This window comes from Pinus tabuliformis, chromosome 7, assembly GCF_031772625.1.
Source record: "Pinus tabuliformis cultivar Carrire ecotype Pingquan chromosome 7, CPIR1, whole genome shotgun sequence".
In the NCBI taxonomy this organism is placed as follows: Eukaryota; Viridiplantae; Streptophyta; class Pinopsida; order Pinales; family Pinaceae; genus Pinus; species Pinus tabuliformis.
In genome coordinates, this window is record NC_142293.1 from 487,216,627 (window position 1) to 487,240,286 (window position 23,660).

Consider the following 23,660-nt stretch of genomic DNA (forward strand, 5'->3'; position numbering starts at 1 on the left):
TATTCTTAAACAATTGTTGTTTGTTTAATCGAAAGAAAATTTTAAGAAACATGATGGCTATTGGTCCAACATAATGAATGGAACTCCCAAATCATATGTTGTAGAGTCTAGTTTGGATTTTATACTGGGGAGATCCCCTTACTATTAGCAGTACATTATGCCATGTCAACATATTTTTGGCACTAGAAGAAGAGTTATTGTTGTATGGCTAGTACAAATCCCCACTCTTGTCATGAGCCTTCTCAACAAGCTAGAAACCAATCTCTTTCTCATCCTCCTCTAGAAGAACCACTTGTTTTTGAAGCCCCTCTTGATAATAAGGAAACATCATACGAGGTTACCTATAATGAGTTGAGAGCCTTAGGCCCGATTACTTGTCAATTTGATAAGAGTCTTAAAATTATCCTTACTGCGACTCTCTTACACCATACATTCTATACTCAACCTCACCATTCCCATAAAATATTCTTAGTAAGTTCAGTTCAAGAATTGGTTGTTGTGGCTTTGGATGATTTTGCAGACACTATTGAGAGACGCTCAATAGAAGGCCTAGAAATTCCTACTGGTTTTGAGCAAAATGAAGAAGAGAATCTTGAAGGAGGAAATTTGGAAGGTAGAAACTGAAGATGTTGTGAGAATGTTGAGCACATTGAAAGACCTTAGGGTGAGTAGAATCTAAGAAATGAAGAAAATTTGAGAAACGAAGAAAATATAAGGAACAAAAGGAATCTAAGGAATGAAAGGAATCCTCCCAACAAAAGAGATGGATTAGACTTTGATTTTGAGAGTGACGAGGAGGATAACAACAATATGGATGGAATATCTGATGAGGAAATCAATAAAAACTTCTAGCTTGGATGGCACAATATCCTATGGACATTCGAGATCCACTTCATGACATGCCCCGACATCTAGAGAAGCATCTTTGTAAATATGACTAGAGAAAGGGACTACCGTTGAAGATCATATCAGTAATTTCTATCTATCATTACAAATGATGATAGTGCAACATGATGATGTTGCAAGTAAGCTGTTTTCGTACACCTCAAAAAACAAGGCCGCTACATGGTATCATTCCCTACCCATAGTGTCTAATCAGAGTTGGGTTGAGTTCTAAAACATTTATTGAAAATTTTGCTGAGGATAAGATACCATCCATAGTTCTTTCAGAGTTGATTTTGTTGAAAATGGGGAAGAAGGAAAAGGTTAAATATTTGAATCAAATATTCACTACAATCGAACGAGTTCTTGGCTTACATTCCTCCCCATGATTCCATCACAGTTGACTACTATACCCAATCCATGCCCCCCGATATCACTATGTTAATGACGAGAGAAGAAAAAACTACACTAGTGGAGAACTTTGCAGAATATATCGTAGTTGAGAAGGACCTAATGTCCATAGGAATTCTTGAGCATGAAGAACGAATTGATTCAAAGTCCACTGATAAGAAATATTAGGCCTCATCTAGTAAATCTCATGATAAAGATTCCTTTGATTTTGAAGCTCTAGCAAAATATTTAAAGAAGTTAACTAATGAAGTGTCTGAGTTGAATAGGAAGACACGTGAGAGCTCATTTGGTAGCAAACCATACAAGCCTTTCTTCAAGAAAAGTGATCATTAGGGGACTTTTGAGGTCTAAAATGGGCCTCCTAAGAAAAATGTACAAAAAAATAAAGTTTATAAACCCAATAGGATTCAAGATGATGATGTCAACCATGGGAGATGATTCACCATTTTTGGAGTAAAAAACTAAAAATATTAAAAAATAATAAAATAATAAAACTACTTTTTCAACTGGTATTTTTAAATTATCTCCCTAAGGTTTTAATAAAATTTAGAAGGGGGGGGGGGGGGGGGGGGATACCCATTGGATGCAAAATTTGATTCCTCATCCAAATAGTACCCATGTTGCATAATTTCGATGGACCCTGCTACATGAAAAAAGAGAAATACATGAAACACGTGATTACAATCACTTTTTTCATGTATTCTCAGTTTTCGTGTAGTAGGCTCCATCAAAAGTATGCAGCATGGGTATTTATTGGATGAGGAATCAAATTTTTCATCCAACGAGTGTTTCTGCTCGAAATTTGAGTAAGCCCATAGGGATATAAGTTGAAAATACGAGTTAAAAAAATAGTTTTTTTTTTTTTCCCTCTAAAATTTGATGATGTAATCTAATATTATTTTATTATTTCCACTATTATTTTATAATTTCCTTAGGAGGCCCATTTTAGACCTCAAAAATCCCCTAATGAATCCATTGATGAAATCAACTCAGAGCTTTAATGTGAATCTTAATGTCGAAGAACTTGGTATGGAAAACTACTGCACCTTCCACCAAGCTACTCATTCAAATAAGATGTGCTCACAATGGGTACACAATATGAACGCTTTGGTGAATAAAGTGCTTGATGATCAAACGGTTGGACATGAAGATGAACAAGCGAAATATGAAGAAGAAGAAGCCTTTATGTCTGAAAACCATGCTGATTACTCTATGATGATGTTTGAAGTTGTTCGAGGAGGTGAGTTTCAGTCTATTCAAGAAGCATCGGTTGGGAAAACACCTCCTACTAAACCTACAAAGAATTATATTTTGAGGATTAAAGTTCTAATAGCTTAACCCAATCTAGAAGAGAAGAAGAAGGCATTGTTAAGAAGAATGTTTCCCTGAGCAACCTTTCCTAGCCTTTAGATACCAAGTATTCAACCGGGTAGTCCTTAAAGAACTCGTCGACAAGCACTAATATTAACTCTAATGCTCTTGAAGTTACTGCCAATTTTTCTAAGCCGGCTAGCGCAACTCAACCATCTAAGGAGGAAACCACACCTTTCGATATTGGATACAACATTATTGAAGGCATGAAGAATACCTAAGAAAATTTTTGATCGTCGAGACCTTTGCTTCCATGTCTTCTGTCGATAAAGGCTTTGCTTCTTCCAAAGTTGTTTACTCTGGTCAGCCTAAAGCATCAGTAAATATTGAACCCATTTTCAATGTCGTATATGCTAATTATAGGTCATCAACTCCTCCTTGCCTATTGACTTTTGAGATATTTAACGATAATGTGCACAACTATCTTGTTGATTTTGGTGCATCCACCAACATCATGCCTTTATTGGTTTGCAAGAAACTTAATGTTGAACCGGGAAAGACAGATGCAAAAATCATCTAGCTTAATAGATCCCAAGTTAAATTTGTTGGAGAGTTTAATAATGTACTGATCAAATTGACTTCTGACTCAAGAGTGAATCAATTCATAGATATTGTGGTTGTTGATATCCCTAAAGCATATGGGTTTTTTCCAAGTAGAGACTAGTCTAGTAAGCTCTAGGGATATTTTTCTACAGGCTGGTCACATTTGTGGCTCCCCTACAAGGGAAAGAAAAATCAGATCAGAGTCAATAGTGAACTATACATGAAGTACACAGTCACTGAGATGAAAGCACCTAATGGGCCAATTAGTTTCATTTAGGAAGAATTGGGGATATGTTTCTTGGAATATGACATCAATTGTTACGAAGTTGTACAATCACCAATCTCATCATATATGCATCTAGAACTCCTTCCTTGCCCTCCAACTGATGGTAATGAACTATGTACTTTAGATGTAAACAATTTTAGCTTAGATTCTAGTTGTACCAAGATGTGGAATTTGTACTATAATGGGTCTACGACTCGGGATGGAGCTAGCAAATGATGCACCTTGATTGATCTGTAAACTATTGTGGATATTCCATTAAACAATTTGCCACAATAAATATGATAAAATTATATTTAAGATCTGAGAGTCTACACTATTATAGTTTTATTAAATTTCTAGATCTATAGATTTACTGCTAATAGTTCTTTCATGGAAATTAAAATTATGCATAAAATAGAGAGCCCAAAAATAAAATCTCTCACACACATAAGACACAAGATATGCTCTAGGAAACCCATTCAAGAGAAAACCCAGTTGGAATCTAAGGTCGATCCTTTCTCTCTTCATCAGGAAATATCACTGTAGGTATAAAGAAGTGTGGCTTGTGGCCTGTGGGCTACTATAGTGCACAAATCCTCTTTGTATGCTCTACCTCCTATCCCTCTTGGCTATTTTTTCTCAACTATGGAAGAAATGCACTTGGAATAATGGAATCCAGTTTTCCAACTAGTGGCCTGGTTATAACATAACCCAATAACCAACTAGTGGTTAGGTTTGACTACCTCAACTCTTAACTAGAGTTACAATATAAAATATTCTAGAGTCTTTTACATCATAATCATGTGTCTAACCCATTTTCCATGAATATTTGGGGCTAACGTGGCATCCTCTTGAATTATGGTGGTAAATAGAGGAAGGTCAACTTATGAGTGGCATAACTTTCACATACAAACTCTGATTGATGGAATTCATGCATCGCTGGGAGGATACCTATGTGTATAATAGCATGAAAAAATGTGATGCTAAACCGACAAAGTTTTACCCCCAAAAAACATCGTTTGATACCCCAAAATTCTTCCAAAAGGTTTCAAACCTTGTTTTCCCAAACTAGGTCCCACCGGTAAAAATGGTTTCGTGAGTTGATGCCTTCATTTTTTCCACTATGAAAGCATTGAGATGGATGATAAGCAATATAATGATCCAATATAGATCACACCTCCCCATTTTGAGAGGAATTTGGTCCCCAAAATATTCTACAAAATGAGGTGAGGAAATTTTTCCTCAACCTTCTCTTTGTTGTACCATTTATCTTTTCTTGGAAGTTGTCCTTTCCACCCAATCTCCCAAAGGTCATGCTGCCCTTGTCTTGTAGTTTTGGACCTCTTCCGCAAAACTGTATCTTTTGTCATCATTGCTTGAGCATGCAGTGCCAAATACTCCACAGAAGGTAGGAATTGTTCCTCTTCTTGATCTAGCATGGAAGGCTCATATAGTTTTAGATTCTCTGCATTCACAACTGAGTAAACGCACATATATGGTGTTAAATTGAGTTGATAGGCATTATCACCCACCTTTTCAAGTATCTCAAAGGGTTTGTACCTCAGAGCCTTGATTTTATTACTAGGCCTCTGTAACCTCTCATTTTTCAATTATAGCCATACTCTATTTCCCACCTTGAATGATTTCTTTATTCTATGTTGATCATGCTTGGCCTTATATTTATCCTACGACTTTTGTTGTGTCTCTTGTACTTGTAGATGGATCTGCCTAATATTTTCTACAAACTTTTAAGCCCTCAAGGCATCTCTTGTAAGATCTTCCCTCACTCCTCCTTGTTGCCCATATGAAGTGTCCAAAGGTGAAAGTGGAAAATGTCCAAAATAGGTTTCAAATGGGGACTTTCCTGTACAAGTGTGGACTACTCCATTGTAAGAATGTTGTATATAAACCATACTTTGATCCCAAGTCTTCGAATGCTTCTAGTTGTATCCCCTCAGAAGTTGTACCAAAGTCCTATTGACTACTTTTGTCTTTCCATCTGTCTGTCTCTGGATGGAATGTTGTAGACCTCTTCAACTTTGTGTCCACTCTTCTCACATAATGTAGTCCATAATGCACTAATAAATATTGTATCCATGTCTGAAAAAAAGCTCCTTGGTATCCCAAAGTGCACCCAAACCTGGTAAAAGAACAAGTGTGCTGCTTCTTTCCCATTGATGGTCCTTTTATAGGGCACCCGAACACACATCTTGTTGAAAGTATCAACTACCATGAATCAATAGTGATGTCTCTTCCTGGTTGTTGGTAAACCTCCCACAAAGTGCATGGAAATTATTTCCCAAGGACAAGAAGGTATAGGGAAGGGATGATATAGATCATCTTTCCTATTGTTGGGCTTATTGGTACAACAAATCATGCAACCTCTTATGAACCTAGCTACCTGCTCTTGCATCTTGGGCCAATACACATACCTTTATAAGTTGGCCATGGTCATCGATAAACCAAAGTTCCTTGCAGCCTTGGAGGTGTGAGCCTCTCTAATCAGTTTCAATCATTCACATTTAGGAACACATAACTTATCCAACCTATAGAGTAACCCATATTGGAGATGGTAGTCGACAATGTTATTGCCATCGTGCACATGACTCTGACTTTGCAACTACTGAAACACCTCCTTGAATTTCTCATCCTTTGAATATGCCTCTCTACATGCATCATGACTTAATGGCTCCATGTGCATAATAGTTACCAAAGCTATGATATTTGGTGTGGGTGGCCTTAAATGCATGTCAACCAACTTTCTTGTGTTGCTCTTCTTGTACGTGGTCACCAGATGAAACTCCTATGGAAACCCCATCCACTAGTAATTCCTGGTATGCTATAGTTTAATATAGGCTTGCAAGTATTATATTGGTTGGTAATCTATGTGGATTATTGTCTCCTTTCCCATAAGATAGTTCTTCCACTTCTTCACAACTTGCACCAAGGCATAGAACTCCTTGTCGTAGGTAGGCCAGTTAAGAACCGCCCCATGAAATACTTCAAAGTGGTACAATATAAACCTTCCTTCATGCATTAAGACAATTCCCATAGCATACCCACTCACATCTGTCTCCACTTCAAAGGGTTGATGCAATTTTGGTAATGCCAAAATTGGTGCTTCACTAATTTCTTCTTTAGCTCCTCGAAAGCCCTTTGCTGACCCTTCCCCACTCAAAATTCTTGCCACTCACTGTTATAGCATGGAGCGGTGTTGCTACCGCTGAAAATGAGGGTATGAATTTCCTCAAGTATCATGATTCCCCAAAGAAACTCCCAAAATCAGAAACATTAGTACGCACCGACCGTTTCATGATGACCTCCATCCTAGCAGGATCTATCTTTAGCTCTCCTCCACCTATCACATACCCCAAATACACTAAACAATGTTGTACAAACTCACACTTCTTGATATTTTCTAGTAGTTGGTGCTTTAATGTCTCCAACACCTACGTCAAATGTGAGATGTGTTCTTCCTAGGTAGCATTTTATACTAGTATATCATCCAAATAGACAATAACAAATTAATATTGTACATAAACCATTGGTGTTCACCTTGCATGTGTAATCGATGAATTTATCAAAGCTATGGAAAAATACATAAGATTAACTTCAGAATAAGGGAGATCCACAACATATGGAAGAATGATAAACAATAACGCCACCAAAATAGTAATGTCCCTTACCATGATACAAAGTGTTAATTGACAATGACCTACATATGCAGTTATGAGATGGAAAATGCTAAATGCTACGAATGTTAGGTTTGTTTTAAGCGATGGTTTTTAAATATTTGAACATTCATATACCTAACCCTAATTTGCACCAAAAAACTGTCAATAAATGAAATTTCCTTTTAATATTGTATTCCCTATGATTGAATTACTAATCATCTCTTACCAAAGGAATGCATCAAGAATATTCCTCGATTGTAAAGGACCTAGTGAGAGATAGATATACATGTTGATTTTTCGAGTGCAAATTATACGAGCACTTATTTTTGAAACTTGATAATTACTTCCAATGATGTAGATGTTTATTTAACACTTCCAATGTAACATTGAGAAATAAATAATTCAGAATTAAACCATAAATACAATACAACAATAGAGATCATAATGCACAAACAGACAACAAAATTTTATCCTAGGAAAACCCTAGCCAACCTTTCTCTTAGAGAACCAATGCAACAAGTGATACATCAAATTCAAATTGAATAACGAGATTAAAGCCACAACATGCCTCAAAATACCAAGTCAAACTTCACCAAAATCACCTCAAGGATCTCCTCCACAAACTCACTCTAGGTCTGCACTAGGGCCAAATTTCAACGTCCTCTTCACAATAGAATTTCAGACCTATAACTCAGTCTCTATCAAATAAATTTGGACATACATTTTCACATGTGTGAGGGCAGCATAATGTCACATGTGCAAGGGTTTCTCTTAAACTTGGACTCCTCCTTTTCTCCTTACTCATGCTCCTTCTAGTATTCCTCACTATGCTAGATCATAAATATACTTTCTTGATGAGATGCGAATTTCCTTGGATTGGAGATCAAGTGTTCTTTATATGTACACAATGAAAGGGTTCTAATAGGTTCCTCTTGGGGTAGGGCTGAATTCATCACTGGGAGGCTGAACCGAGCATCCTATGGTGTCTAGAATACAATTTCAAATTTTCATTTTCCCGCTTTTGATAAGGTCATGAAGAACATGCCTTATAAAATTTTATTTTGAATATAAAATCAATATATTTTTTTTCTTTTCTTACAAGCATGAAGAACATGCTTCAAATAATTTTTTTCATCACAAATATAATTTATATTTTATCATTACAAGTACAAATTGTACATTATAAAGACCAACCATAGCTACAAAATTCAATAATACATACATTACATTTTGGGCTAGTAACAAGATGATAAAAAATCTATGATATATTGTTTAGAAGAATTCTTCAAGGGATATTTGATCATACAAATCTCACTGGAATGGATCTAAGTGGCCACAATTCCTTCTTTCATAGGAGTATTTACAATGTACTTCCAGTAGTGTTTTTTGTGCACGAGTGAATAACACCAATAAAGTGTTGAAGATATAACAAGAGAATAAAACATTTCTAATTAGTGTGGGGTTTGAAAGCATATCCTTACAAATGTTTTCCCAAACCAATCAAGGAAAAAGAAAAGGACCATGGTCGCTTTGTATCTGCATTTTTTTCACAAGGAGGTTTAACAAAAATGGACAATCTATAGCCAATATATCACTAAACCTATCTCTTCATCAGACACTGTGAACATAAAAAAAAAATTATTTTTTCCTAAAGATGGATGGTCAAGAACACTATTAGCAAGAAATCATGAAAAATCCTTCTTGCAGTTCTTCTTACCAATTGATGGAAAGACTGAAATCACAAAGGCACAATCAAATGATCAAATTCTGATAGGTTGGAGTGTTCCAACGTCCTTTGGATTCCCAGTCTAGGGCGGAGGAACTAGGATATCAAATTCTATTTGCTGGGTGGAGATTATTAATCTCTCGATTCTCAGTGGTATATAGTTGTTGGATAGATACGGGTAATATCTGGATCCCTAAGGGAAATTGGTTGTTTGGTGGAGATGTTTAATCTTTGGATTCTGAGTGGTGTTGATTCTATGAGCATTCATGTTTTGAGCACTTCTCCTCAAGGTTTGAACTTGGATCGGGGGTGACCAATTACAAGAATTCCATGCTGCAATCATAATAAGGTTGGATGGAGAGTCATAATCCCAATATCAATTTCCAAACTTCTAATTATAAGATACATGCCTTACTAATTTCTTATGTATGTGAATCTTGTATAATTACTATACAAATGGTTACTATGTTGTTAAAATGCATATGATAATGATGAGGTATGTTATTTTCCTGAATGAATGAAGATGAATGTTGATTTTCCTGTGTTGTTAAAGAGGAAAGGTTTAAACTACAACAAAACCCTGTGATTAGCATACCCTTTTGCTTCCTTTTTGCATATAGAGCCCATTTTTGGTGTTATTAGCATCCATTTATCAAATGTGGTGCAAAACTTGATGCAAAAAGTGCACCAAGTTTTGCACCAAGTCCTGCACCAATTTTAGCACCATTTGTTGCACCAGGTTGCATGAGGTTTTGCACCAAGTTTTGTGCCAGGTTTTGCATCAAGTTTCACACCTTATTATGTTTCACCTACTTTTAAATCCTCTATTGCATCCATTTTTTTGCGCCTACACTTGCATCAACTTTTTCATTATTTTTTGCATCCTATTTTGCTTCATTTTTTGCATCCTTTTTTGTATACCCCTTTGTGCCAAGTTTTGCGTCGACGTTTGTGCGTAGTTTTGCATCTAATTTTGCATCCACATTTTCATCTTCTATTGCCTCCATTATTGTGTCCACTATTCCATCCACTTTTGTTGTGCCACAATCTGTGCCTAGTTTGGCGCCTACCTTTGCACCCACTTTTTCTTCTAATTTTGCATCCATGTTCGCATCCCCATTTGTGTCTAAGTTTTCATTTACTTTTGCATATATTTTTGCATCCTTTTTTGTATCCAATTTTGCGTCAGGTTTTGCATAAGGTTTTGCATCTTGTTTTTCATCTTGTTTTTCATCTACTTTCACATCAACTTCTGTTGCATCCACTTTTGTATCCAAATTTGCATCCAATGTTGCACCCATGTTTACATCCACTTTTGCATCCCTTTTTGCATCAAAATTTTCTTCTTTTTTTGCATCTATCATTGCATCCACTTTTGTTTTGCCACAATTTGCGCCATGTTTTGCATCTACTGTTGTAACCATGTTTGCTTCTACTTTTGCATCAAATAATGCATTTTTTTTTGCATCCACTTTTGTGTCAGGTTTATTCATCAAGTTTTGTTTCTTGTATTGTATCTAGTTCTGTTGCATCCATTTTTGCATCCAATTTTGTGTCCACAGTTGCACCAATGTTTGCATCCATTTTTTCTTCCATTTTTGCATCTTATTTTGCATCAAAGTTTGAATTTTTTTTTTGTCTACTATTTCCTCCACTTTTGCATCCAATTTTGTTGTGCCATGTTATTCACCTACCATTGCACCCACATTTGGTTCTACTCTTGCATCCACATTTGCATCCTATTTTGTGTCCATGTTTGCATTGAATATTGTGTATGTTTTTGCATCCCCTTTTGCATCCACTTTTACATCAATTTTTTCATAAGGTTTTGCATCTCATTTTACATCTACTTTTGCACTTACTTCTATTGCATCCACTTTTGCATCTGATTTTGTGTCCTTTGTTGCACCCATGTTTGCATCCATGTTTATATCCTTTCTTTCATCTTATTTTGCATCCAAGTCTACCTCCTTTTTGCATCCAAGTTTATGTCCTTTTCTGCATCCGTTGTTGCATCCACTTTTGTTTCACCACAATTTGCACCATGTTTTGCACCTACTATTGCACCCATGTTTTCTTCCACTTTTGCATCATATTTTGTGTCCAAGTTTGTATTGACTATTGCATTTTTTTTTGCATCCAATTTTGTTTCTAGTTTTGCGTCTTGTTTTGCATCGAATTCTATTGAATCCACTTTTGCAACCAATTTTACATCCATTGTTTCACCCATTTTTGCGTTTTCTTTTGAATCCATTTTCCAACACATCAATTTTTTTTGCATTGATGGTATTTCTTATGACATTGACAATTATGAAAAATTAATGACAATGCCAATAATCATTACGACAACGATAATGAAGATGATGATGATGACATGAATGGCGATTATGATGATAATGACAATGATAATAAAGATGATGGTGGTTATAATGACAATGACAATGATGATGATGATGATGATGATGATGATGATGATAATGCTGACGACAATGATTATGATGATGACGAGCTACTGAACTTAGAAAATATTCCAAATTTTAAATGTTGGCATTGTCATAATCATAATCATTATCTTTGGCATCATCATCTAAGTCATCATCACCTGATCATCATTATTATCATTGTCATCTAGGTCATCATCAACAATAATAATGGCATGAATGATGATGACAATGTCGATGATCATGATGTCCATGACAATGATGACAACAATGATGATAGAAATTACATTAATGATGATGATGGGGATGATGACAATGATAATGATGATGATAATGGTGGTGATGATGATGATGATCATCTCTAAAAAATAGAGTTGTTATTTCTCATGCATATATCATATGTGTCCTAAACAACCCTTTTCTAACACTCATCACATTTTTTTGGGTTGATGATATTTCTTACGACGCTAATAATTATGAACAATTGACGATAATGTTGATAATCATGATAATGATGATGATGACGATGACATTAATGGTGATTATAATGATAATGCTAATGATGACAATAGTGATAACAATGATGGCAGTGATAATGAAGTTGATGGAAACAATTATGATGATGCCAATGACCTTACAATATTATGGATTCATTAACTTACTAGTTTCAAGACCATCTTTTGCATACATATTACACACAATTTTCATGTACCTCAATTTACACACACCAAAAAAAATCTTTTGTAATACAGTAGAAAATAATCACTCTCCAGTTGGGGAATACATGGCTTATTTCTCGTATTTTCGTACTCCCCAGCACATTTCATGGTCCTCAACATCTCTTTCTAACAAGTTTTCCTTTTCCTTCATGCTACAGGCTATACATCTCCTCTTGCTCAAAGAAAGGAGTTTCTCCATTTGAATTTTTGATGTTTAACCAAAACACCTTTGTTTATTCACGCTAGGCATATATGGTTTGATAATTTACTCATACTATATGACTCATTTTGATTTCATATAGTTTTTGGACATATATCATATGATATAATTAGCTTAAGTCAACAAGGAAATCCCTAGATGGAGCTCTCCTTAGAGCAAGGTGTCCACATATCACACTATGGTTTTTTTGAATCCAAGCTTGTCACCTTCCAAGCTAGGTGTACACATGTCAAGCTCTCCTCCTCTAAGATGGTGCAATCTCTAATCAATGGTACTCAACTCAAACTGTGTGTAAGCTGGTAACATGCTTCAAAGGCTAAGCACCCAATCTCCAAGTGCCTAACACCCCCCTTCAGACTAGTTACTTCACATGCTAAGAGCCAATGCTCCTCAGAAAGTGCAACCTTGTAGAAGATGCCAAATGACCCATGTAAGCCAACTACCACATCAAGAAGTGTTCCTTGCTAGCAATGATCCCAAGGAAAGCATACATCCAATCTAAGCTCTCCAAATGTAAGTAAAAAATAAACAAAGGGGCTAGGAAACCACAAGCCATATACATAACATGAAAAGTGTTTTCCTAGCTAGCTAAAAACACTTTCGGACCAAAATTTGTTACTATTATCCACATCACCAACAATAAAAACACAAAAATGGAAAACCCGTTGCACACAAAATAAAGAAAAATCTCCTCTTACTAGATGTGCCCGGACTTGTGCGTCCAGTCTTTCGATTTTCCATATGCTTGCCACATCCTTCCAAAGCTTGCCTCTTCTAAACCGTTGAACTATAGCATCAACCCAATTGGATTTGATCTCCTATCACTATATTTTCTAGAAAATGCATGTTTACAAGGCCTAATAGAACAAAAATCAACTGAATTGTTCATAGATGATGGATTAACAATCTTCTAGAAGATTTTACTAGTTTGAATATTCAAGAACCTTTTGCATACTTAAAATATTTGTAACGCTGCAATACAGATCACCCATGTTACATCAAAATTTTAAAATTTAAAGCTTAATCAACAGACTAAACAAGAATAAAACTGTGATGTGTGGTAGTTCTGGAATTCTTCTATGGCTGAAAGTGAATGGAGCATTCTCACCCATTAAAATCTAGCACCATGCTTCAAACTTGCAGTAGAAAGTTGAAATGAAAACACTAAAGAGAATCAAAGGGAATTTTATGATGAGAATTCCTAATCCTAAAAACAGAATCACATGAAAATCTTGTAATCCTTCCTTCATGGGTGAGGCCATAGGAAATTAACATAGCCCAGCCACAGTCATGATCATTGGTGTTTTCGCAAGTGTAATTATCAAATTGTAATAAAATATTTATTAATACAAATAAGGCATTGATTGAAGTGAATTAGGAAAGTCTTTTAAGACATTGGTTTCAAGTTTCTCTACAATTTACTTAGGGAAAAGACTTGAGGACTAAGATGGAACAAGTGGAGCAAGGAATGATAAACATGCAACACATGTTGGAGGCTTGCTTGGATATGTATCTAGAATCACAACGTTCTTTTAGGTAGGAAGTTTCTGCTACTCTAAATTTTTCAAGCCAAGGCCAAGGTGAGTATGGTCTATGGAAATATGATTATGAAAACTGAACATGTTAAGATTGGGGTGAGGTATCCTTGTACTAGTATTAGTATAAAAGAAAGGTTGAATCAATATTTTTGAGATTAATTATATGGTGAATTTAGCAACATAGTAGGGGACTCCTTGAGATAGATATCACATATAACAATTTTTTTTTGAGTAGACTTTTGCTGAACTCTAGTCTAAGAAAAGACAAGATATGGTGAATTGTACTGAAAGGAACGTAGATGAAAAGTTATGAGCCTTGAAATAGTAAGCAGGGGGATTAGAAAAGTATATTTCAAGATAAATGAATTGAAAAGCACACACAAAATCACGTAATAACGAGAACATGAAGGAGATTACAAAAGACCTACATAAAGTAATGGATATGACATTTTACGACCTAAAATTAGTAGAAAACAAAATTGAAATGTTTTTGTCTTTTAAATTAGGCAAATGGATGCTAGATATTTTGATGTTTATGCTAGTTTGAAGTTAGGAACATAAACACTTTTAAAAGTTTATGAGCTCTCTGATATTTTTGCAAACACCTGCAGACGTGTGTTGTGATTTTATGTTGCATGTTTCTTTTGTCCTTCGGTCCTTTTTCTGCATGACTCAATCATTAGAAGCTTTAATAGAATTTTAAAATCATTGTTTGATTAGTTAAATAAGATATCAATATTTTTACTACTACATTTTGCCATAGTTACAAAATATGAGAAAATACAAGGAGGAAACACAACTCATATTATAATATTTTTGCATATGGGGTATCCAGGAAGTAAGGTTCTTGATGGATTATCATATCCGGAATATAATGCATGGATATATAGAAGATATAGGCAACCAAATCTAAACTAAACCTCAAGTTTACATTGGGAAGGGATTTAAAAACATAATTGTCATGATCTTGTTCCTAAGTCCTTGTTTTGTAACCATTCATGGTTAACCTAGAACTAAATGTATCGACCATGTATAAATGGTTAAAGATGTGTCATAGGATTAAATTAATGACCACTAGTGGTCTCATATTATGAGATAATACTTGCAAATATCGCTATTTCAGAACATGCTTTAGACTTTTTATAGGCTAATAGAATTTAGTAGTTGTTGTGATATTCGTGTCAAGGATTTTAAGAGAAGCTAAGCTAGACTAGGTTAGGTCCAAATATATGACCACTCATATGGTTGTTTTAGATTGCTTTATGCCAAAAATATTCTCCATCTTTATTGTGGATTTGGATTATGGAATTATTAATTTCCTTTCAGAGTTGCTTATATGTGAGCCTGTTGATATTCTATGGATAGTGCATTATACTAGTAGGAACTGAAGCTAAATAATTACTGCAATACAAGCTCAATATATAGAAAAATACCTATGTATATGCTATATTTTGCAACAATAACAAATGATGCTTAGCTCATTGGTCTACTCATTATCCCTTCTTATTTTCATTGTTTGCACATTTTCTTTTCTGCAAGTACACAAGGGAGACACTCATAATGCCATTAACATACCTCCTTCTGGCTCTAGTATACAAAGACAAATAGTTTGGTTTGGGGGGAGTGAGCTCCTTATTTCAAGTGCTTAATATTTGTCCCTAGGTAGTAGGAAAAGTATCATATGTGAACTTGGGGTAGCTGAATGAGCCTTACACTTTAGGTATATGTAGTAGTTCACAAGTCTATTTTTAGCTTGAAAATAAGGTTTTTTTTGTGAAAATGATGAAAATGTAATAATTTGTTCTCTCTTATCTTTTATAGAAACCCCAAGTGGGTTTTATCATCTAAATGTAAAATTGGGTAAAAATATAAAACATATTTGATAAAAATATTTATGTCAGTTTGTATATATAGTGTCTATCTAGCTTACATATATAAAAAATGGGTATCTACCAATCTGTTCATAATTTATCTATCTTTCTAATTAATGTGATGATCAAGGTAGTAATGAAGGCTCTCGTTGTGACAAAGTTTGTTGTTGGTATACACATTCAAGGGCATGTGTGTTTTGAGAGGTGTTAAGTAGTTCTTGAATTCTTTCTATATTTTTCTATTTAGAAGTATGGATATGTAGATATTTTATTATAGATAAAGGTATATGCATAGATATATACTTTTATTTACTTATCATAAATATTTATTTTATTCGAGTCTACTTGTGATCATTTTTTGTTTCATGGGCTTCTTAAATATCTCGTAGATGTTACTGTAAAGTTGTTGAAATTGTAACTAGGTTTGGTCTTCATAATGTATATTTATCATTGATTTATTTGTTATAATTTTTCAAGCATGTTCTTCATGCTAGAGTCACATCCTTTGGTGTTGCGTGAAACTTGAAATGTCTAATAGTAAGGTTGGAGTTTCCTACAACAGTCACCCTCCTTATACTTTGAGTTTATGGAAACTTTAACCCTTCAAATATTGCTAAAACTTCTGCTTTGTTATTAGTTTTTTCTCCTATCCCCCAAGAAAAACTAAACTCTATATTTTCTTTGGGATTGATGTTAATACCTTATGCACCTAACAAATTTCATTTTTTTAATAGGAATTGGTAAAGTATTTTATCAAAAATGGCTACAGTGGAACTAACAACATTGCAAATACATATGTAAAGTGTACAACATTCAAGTTGTCCATACCTGTCCAAAATATTATATAATGCAACTTATGTTATTTGAATTTGTTTTTGAGATGTATCTACTACTATAAATGACAACAAAAGAAATGTTAGGTCGACTATGATTTAAATATATAAGGCTACCATCCAACTATCAATAAAGAGTGGCATTGAATTTGAGAGACAAACAATCTTTAGACAACTTGACACCTAATTGAAGAGGGGTGCCACATGGATTACAATTACCCATATAAAAACATTTCAACAGATCCATTTCATTTTTTGATTGAGAAATAAATAAATCATTAGATAGAGTTAAAACATCATGAGTAAGAAAGTAGTGCATAAGCCCAAGATTTGTCATTTCAAAAGTGAGAGTAAATAATTTCTTCAATCTAAGAATTAGATCAAGATTATTGTTGGTTATAACTAAATCACCAATACATGAAATGATAATCAAAGTATCACCATGATCATGTAATACATAGATATTGTGATTAGATTCACAATGTTTGAATCCAAGATTGAAAGAAATGGTTAATGTTTGTATACTAATCCCTAGGGGCATGCCTCAAACTAGACAAATACTTCAACAATCAATAAATAGGGGTCGTGTCTTAGAAGCAAAAATGAATCCAACCTCGGGCCACCAAAGACACCTCTGGAGGACATCTGACAATAGGCTAAATTTCCTTATTTGCCACACTTTCAGGGTTGAGGACTTGAATTTTCGACCCCTTACTCACCCCACCATGGATTTTAGGAAATTTCCTTAGTCCTATGAATGACAATGTTGATTCCCAACACCAGAGAAAGGAGGACCTTGTTCTTCTTCTTGACACTACGATTGCTTTTCCTCTTCATTTCCTTCTCAAAATCCTTTTGAATCACAACTCCTCCTTTTTCACAAGAGGGTTTCTCCTTGAAAACCCCAACACCACTCTTAACATGAGTTCAATCTTACTCCATAATCAAGGCAAGGATCTCCTTCACCAATTCGCTTAAGGAGGGTGAGGCAAATGACACTTGAGATGAAGGTCAATTAAGAAAATAAACCATAGAAAGTCGTAACTTTTGAAACTTCTGGAAACCCTAAGAAGTTCGTAACACATTGTATGTATTCCTTCGATCTCTAGGAAAAAAGGGAAATGAAACTCGGAGCTAGAGAACCCCAAGAAGAGTTTTACAGCTCCTAACAAATGACCTCAGCCCATGTGTTGACCGGAACTAGAGGACCTGAATAGTGCACAATTGGAGTAGGGGTTAGGGCCTCTTAACTGCCAAATGACTACTTTATTGAATTATTAAGTTCACTTTCTAAATACCTGGTAGGCCCGAAAACTACGACATGGTGACCTTTTGTTATGACTTCCAAATGTGAATGGATAAAATCCTTGGGACTAGCCCAAATTTGTTGAAAACCCCCTCCTCCAATGCATAATCCACTAACACCTCCTCCTCCATGTGGGTCTGATAGGAAGAAACCTACATCTCATTTGAAAAGCATATTTGATGAGTTGCTATGTGTCTTCAAAGAGTTCATCATAACGAAAATCTCTCTCTCTCTCTCTCTCTCTCTCTCTCTCTCTCTCTCTCTCTATATATATATATATATATATATATATATATGATAAAAAACTCATGGTTATCATTTAACCTTATTTCACATTTTGACAAGGATATCAAAGCTTAACATTGTCCAGAGCCCATTCTCTCTTTGTCAAAACTACACTCTTCTCTAATGTGAAAATCCACACCCCTTTCTTTGCCTGCATTTTTTCCATGGGCCTCTAGGGTTTCTCCATTGTTGTATTCCTCTCCCATTGTAGAGATGTTGAAATGTCTTCTTTAACATTTTGAATCCATCAAAATAAAATAAAAATTCAATTAAACAATAAAAAACATAAAATTAATAATTATAACTATAATTTCTTAATTGAGGCTTCTGTGATCCATATTGTGTATATTGAAATTTTTTTGGTAAAAATCACAAGAGATTTTTTGAGTCAACCAATCTAGATCCATCTTAACTTCATATCTATCAAGCACTGAGATGGAGAGATAAAATCTCTTAAAGTGCAAACCTCTTTTAGAATGAAAAGAGATTTGATCCCTCTTGGCACTTGGTAGATCTGAAGTTAAAATGGATTTAAAATGGTCGTAAAATAAAAAAGAAAGTAAAAAAATAAAATGACTTACAAATTCAACGTGATTTCTACCTTTCTTTTAAAAAACATTAAAACATTTATAGTATTTAATTAATTAAAAAAATTAAAATATTTATTATATTCCACTAACTACTACTATTATTATTATTATTGTTTTATTTATATAATAATAATAATAATACTTTTTTATTATAATAAAATTTTTCTAACCCTTCAATTAAAATTCTTTTGATTGATTTGAATTCCATTTTCCCACTCCACCTAAATTTTAAGAGGGGCCAAGGAGGATTGGCGGTAAATTTTAAGAGGGTATGGCCAAGGAGGATCCGCAGGAAAACCAGACACCAATAAAATTCCATTAACAACACAATATAGTAGAGTTGTAGGAGGGGAGCCTTAACCCTCTCTCATTGATAGAATAGTGCATTGGAGAGTTCGACTTAGGAAAAGATGAAGTGATGAGAGTTTGACTCAGTAAAATATGATGAAGAGATTATTCAGTTTCAAAAAGAAGAAGCATGCCCCTGGAATATGAGAAGGTAAGTGTTTAATGTCGCTGCTTTGGAATATCAGACTAAGTAGTCGTGATGGAATTTATTGTGTAATTTTTTTTTTTGGTTGGGGGAGATGAACAAGTTGTGATGGAATTCACTGTGTAATTTATTTTTTTCCCCTTTTTGGTTGGGGCAGATGAACAAGAGAGATAATGTGATTAACAAAAATATTAAGAAATTGGACATGGAGCTCTGCATATACAAATAGCAGCTCAAGAAGACTTGATCCAATTCTACTCAGAACACTATCAAAGCACGGGCTATACATGTCCTCAAGTAGAAAAAAACATGTATGTTTATATGCTCTGTATTTTGAACATTTGTGTAGGTTTCAATCTGTTCAAGATTACTATGTTTTAATCATAGAAAATGAAACTATGCACAATAGAATATTAGAATTTTGATACAAACTGTAGAATTGAGTGGTGCTTGAAGTGTTCTTTGTTTAGAGGCAATTTCTTACTAGTGGGTTTGAGGGTTCGAATACTACTGGAAAAAAAACAAAAACTCATAAACTAAGGTGGATGTCAGGTTGTTTTGTGGGGGTCAAGGATTTGAATCCAGGTGGAAAAAGATGAATAGAATCATAAGCTAAAGTGGTTATCCATGCTTTTGTTACCTTTAAATATAATATGGACACAATCTGCAACACACCCCCTTAGACTCAATTTCCAAATACAGTTATGAAAATGTTATTCATAGGGAGAATGCACTGAAGCTACATATATGCTTCTAGAAGTTCTAGAACATGGAATAAATGGCTCATCACCCTCACATTTAAGGCTGTACACTGGAGAAAAAGGCACCACTCTACTACAAGGGTGCCAGGAAAAATAATTGTGTCACACCCACACTAATAACCCACTAAATGTTTTCTGCTAGGATGGTTTCATTGGGAAACTGGAAGGTTTCATGGAATTGATGAGGCACAATGATTTTAGATCACACTCCATCTTTCATACCAATGCCAACAATCATTCTTGATTCAACATAAGGAAGTGGGCATAACACCAAGTCGCTGGATCTCATTTGTAGGCATTTTTGGAATAGGTTTACATAAATCATAATTGGGAATGTACACAATGGCCTCCCTGCTAGCACTCCTCCGTTTTATGTAGCCTCTATCAACATAAATCCTATCAGAAATAACGCAACACGAAATGTTCCTTCTGTGTCTCATCATGGATGCCTTACAAACAAGAGATTATGTCCATGTATTGTAAACCATCGTACAACTACGATGAGTTCTTTTGTGAGTCTAGAATGAATATCTCATGATTCAAAACTATAGGCTAGGCATTAAAAAATTGTATTTTCACCACCAAGATAATTTGATAATCATGCATTGCCATTCATATTCATCACATTTAGAGGAGACAATGAGTCTCTCATCCATAAATTATTGTTCTTATTGTAAACATCCCATTTGAGACTAGATCTCCTTTTGCACTAGTGAAAGCATTGAATGGATTTCCAAAAAGATTGAATTTTGTTTATATAATGCTTCATGCATTTCCAGTAAAGCACTAAAAGCTAGATGCCAAAGGTGGTTGTTAGATGTTTCTTATGAATGCATAGATACGGTTGTTGTATTTCATATATTCTTATTGCAATTACTGAATGTTGAGTCTAACACTTCAATGGTCCATGGATTGAGTTTTAACTCGTTGAGATCTCTGTTTCTACGGAATTGAGCTCAGTAGTAGTTTCTTCTCTCCACTAGTGATTTGGGTTGTCATGGGAGAGTCCTCCCCTTAATGCCATTGTTGATGACACACAACATCATACAACCATAAGGGAGACCTTAGAGTGAAATGGGTATTTATCCCTTGAACTTATTCTTGCATATTCTCACACTTTCAAGGCTTGCATACGTGCCAGAAATCATAGGCAAGTACCTAGGCTTGGAAGAGAACTCAAAGTGTTAGGTAACTACTTAACCAAATTCCAATTCCAGAGGTACATAACTTGATGAATTAGGCACTTCCAGGTTGATGTCAAAATTTAAGCCACTCCATAATATCCTTGCTAGAGTAAGGTATATATCTTATATAATATAATTGCCATAGTATTTACTTAAGATTGTTGGGTGTGGAGCCTGATTATATTGTTTATTCAGAGGTATTAGCACGTTGGACCCCAGTTCATATCCGGGCATATTCATAGAGAATATGCATCTTTCGCCACCCTTCCTCATTTATCACTTTCTATCCCTTTAGAAATAGAAAAGATTTATCCAGTTCCATCCTCTTAGTATGATCATTGAGGGGAAAGGAGCGATAAAAGTGCTTTAGAAGGGTCCACACTTTTCTCGAGGGCTGGAGCTGCTTTCCAGTATCTGTAGATGAGGGTATGCCCCCTTTGCTAGCAAGAACTTGAGATGCTTACTTGTTGCGCACCTTGAGAGTTTACGGGCTTGCTTGGGCTTGCACAACCACACGATCATTCATCCTTGTATATGCCTACTCACTTACTCAAACAGGGTGACAATGCCGCCCATCGTTTAATTGCCATCAAGGGGGTCCAAGGGGCAGTGATGAAGAATTTATGAGACCCCCCCCTGGCGGGGGTTCGGGGGAAACACCCCCAAAGCTAAAAATAGATGTAAAATTGCTTTGTAAAATGATGTAATTTTGTAGTCAATCTAAGCCATTCATTTGGCGAAGATCAGATAGTAGAAGTTATGTTTAATTTAGGGTTTTTTTTCCTAGAAGGCAACCGCTTGCTATATGTGAGGGAATTGTATCGTGGCTATGTATATGTGTATTCTCAGCGAGAAAGAGAGAGGAGATTGCTTAAGAGCGAAGAGAAAATTACAATGGATCTATTGTAGGTTGTATATCTTCATTTTAATGGATAATATAAAAGGAAGGACTGACTGTTTCTTCGTGGATGTAGCCCAAATTGGGTGAACCATGTATATCTATGCCTCTCTTGTTTTATGTAACTTTTGTGTTTGTGTTTCTGTAATATTTTATATGAGTTGGGTTGAATATGCGTCATATATAAGGGTATGTTGAATATGTGGCATATATAAGGTTATGGGAAGGGACATGTATTCAAGAAATTCCATGATGTTACCTTAGTTGGTTGAAGTACCAACCAAAATCCAAACAGACTGTCCAGTTAAATACCAGAATGAAGTAGTTATTTCAATGCAATTGATATGTTGAGTAGGGGTCTAATTCTCTTCACTAATGTTTTTGTTGCTTTTTCCAAATAGAGGACATGGGCTTGACCTCATTTATTGGCATGTGAATAGTTTTAAAGCCTTTTCCTTAACCATTGTTAGCACGAGAAGTACTCTTAGAATCTACCTTCCAAAGAAATATATGGTGTGAATGCCATGATCCATGTTTTTCTCAGAGATTTCCTAAGGACAAGGATTATGGGTTTTTTAAAGTAGAAAAAAACCAATTTATTAATAAAAGTCATAGGTGAAGAACAAGTGATAAAGTTTACATTTCATTAAATTTTATAAATGGGAGTTGAGGGTGAGAACTATATCTAAGGGAAATAAAATATTCTAAGGAGTGTTTACTGTAAATATTACGAGGAGTTTTTACTATTTAAGTTGGACTGGAGTGTCACACACAATCCTAGTAACATCCCATCATTTGTCCATCCAATATTAAAACTGATGTCATACCTAACTGCCATATAATTGGGACAAAAAAATGTACACACTGTGAAGAGATAACCAATAGTGGGAAATACGAGATTAATAGACAAAACTATAAGAGAAAAAAATGTGAAGATGATGGAGAACATAGTTAAAAGATAAGGTTTGGAAAATGTGAAGATTGCCACAAACTATGGTAGAAAATGTCACTGGTGTATGAAAAGTTGTCATGACAACGAGAAGAATTTAAGAAAACTTCTTGAATATTTGTTCCATGATAATGTTGGTAATTCAAGAAAAGCTATTTGAAGCTTTCTGCAATAAGTGCAAAATCTCTCATGATAATGATGATAATCCACTAAAAAATCTGGAATACTTGTGAATCCTAAAATGTGAAGATTGCCACAACCTATGCTGAAAATGACCCTACTTTAACAATAAGAAGAAAAATTGTCTTGATAATGAAAAGAATTCAGGAAAAACTCTTGAATCTTTCTGCACTAAGTGCAAAAACTGTCATGATAATGATGATAATCGGAGAACAACCCTGGAATATTTGTCAATCCTAGTCAAACGATTTGGTAAAATTTATAAATGTGATGGAGAAAAGTGGAGGAAATGTGAAGATGACAACGACCAATGGTGGGCATGAGGATATTCGCAGACAAAAGAATAAAAGGAAAGGCTGTCATGATCATGACGAGAATCCAATAAAAAACCTTGATTCTTTGTCGATAAAAGTTATAGGTTGGCGCGGAAGGAAGCAAGAACATATTTCAGTGATCCTGCCAAGAAAATATCACGATGTTCCATTAATCCAGAAAGACCATGAATCTTTCTCAGAAGAAT

The 23,660-nt window shown here is 34.9% G+C and overlaps 1 protein-coding gene across 1 annotated transcript in view; it reads right to left on the reverse strand.

Annotated features, from left to right (window-relative positions):
- The window catches only part of LOC149248148 (benzyl alcohol O-benzoyltransferase-like), a 39,889-nt gene that overhangs the window by 15,320 nt on the left and 909 nt on the right, over positions 1-23,660 (reverse strand). The gene's annotated exons all lie outside the window — the stretch shown is intronic.